Raw genomic sequence first — 1,700 nt, forward strand, 5'->3', positions numbered from 1 at the left:
TATATACACATCTTTGTATGTATCAAAATATATTTTACACTCCATTTAAACTTAAAAAATCTTAAAAGATAAATAATATACTACCTTCAATGAAATTATTTTTATTCAGAAAAAAGCATTCAGTTAATCAAAAGTGACAGTTAAGAAATTAACATTATAAATTATTACAAATCAATGCTGTTCTTTTAAACGTTCTATTTATTAAAGAATCCTGAAAAGCAAATGCATCTCAGTTTCCACAAAAATATTAAGCAGCACAACTGTTTTCAACATTGCTAAGAATTTCTTGAACACCAAATCAGCATATTATGACGATTTCTGAAAGATCATGTGAAAATTCAGCTTTGCCATCACAGAAATAAATAATGTTTTAGAATGTATTAAAATATAAAATCGTTATTTTAAATTGTAATATTTCACAATTTTACCATTTTCCTGTATTTTTGATAAAATAAATGCAATCTTGTTGAGCATAAGGCTTCTTTCAAAAACGTTATCAAGCTTAAACTTTTGAAAATTTGAACAGTAGTGCAAATAGGCTATATGTTTTTGATAAAACCTCAGGCATTTAGTTTGCAAAGCATAAAAATGTGCACGATCTACAAGTGTAAAATAAAGCAAAAACAAAGTACAGGGTGATAGGTCAAGTGACAGTTTCATCAGCTGGACCCATCAGCCATTCCTACTGTAGAGCTCTGCAAGATGATGAAAACATGGGCCCTACCTGCTCAGAGTGAACACACTGGCTGAAAGCAATCATTATTAGGTATGCGGCTCAACTTTTTACCAACTGCATGTTATTTCCAGAAAAAGCATGCAAAAACATAGGAGAGGAGAGCAGCAAAGCTGTTTCTGGCTTGTTTTGGTGTTCAGTCCATCTGTACTGACCAGGAATCAGAAGTTCCAGATCTAGCCTCTCACCTGTGCATTGCAAACATAATGAACAAACTGTTTCCAGGTCAGCAATGAACCCTCGTCTCACTGGTGTTTAGAGAGTTTGCTGAGCTTTTTCTAGGGTTTGAGGGGTGAAGCACCTTCAGCGTCACAGAGCCGTCTTTGTGTGTGCATACCTCAGCTGTCAACACAAACCTGAGTGTGATCCTGCGGACTTGAGCATGATGTAAAAATGCTATGTGAATATTTGAATTCAGACATATTGCCCATTATGTGAATCATTACCATCTCAATAATATTATAAGTGTAATAAAATAAAAAGTATATAGTTTGAACAAGCTTAGTAGTTTTCCATTACTCAATGTCTCCATCTAGTGGCATTCAACAATTCAACACCTTTTGAGAAAGAGTGAGGCAGGAATATTTCACAGGTTCAGGCTCTTTAATCTGAAATACTATTTTGATAACATCTAAAAAGCATTGAAATTATAGAGTTTTGGTCTATAATATATTATAATATATGATATATTAATATATTTTATAATATTAGATGTATAATAATATATTGACTTGTAATGTAAAATGATGCGACTGATGAGGCCTTATGAATAGGCCTAAAGAAAATTCCGCATACTCTGTATACTCATTTATTAAATGTATAGATAATATGATCAAATTAAAAATAAGAGTCAGGCATGTGATCAGCTAAAGACCAAAAAATAAAAAATATTGCAAAGAGCAATTTTTGAAGGGGACACAAATAATACAGCTAAAATTGTACTTGTAAGGATATGTATACACAGAGT

General features: G+C 32.1%; 1 protein-coding gene across 3 annotated transcripts in view; it reads right to left on the reverse strand.

Annotated features, from left to right (window-relative positions):
- The window catches only part of LOC107680612 (transmembrane anterior posterior transformation protein 1 homolog), a 19,461-nt gene that overhangs the window by 13,999 nt on the left and 3,762 nt on the right, over positions 1-1,700 (reverse strand). The gene's annotated exons all lie outside the window — the stretch shown is intronic.

The sequence above is a fragment of the Sinocyclocheilus anshuiensis genome, unplaced genomic scaffold (genome assembly GCF_001515605.1).
Source record: "Sinocyclocheilus anshuiensis isolate Anshui unplaced genomic scaffold, SAMN03320099.WGS_v1.1 scaffold328, whole genome shotgun sequence".
Classification (NCBI taxonomy): Eukaryota; Metazoa; Chordata; class Actinopteri; order Cypriniformes; family Cyprinidae; genus Sinocyclocheilus; species Sinocyclocheilus anshuiensis.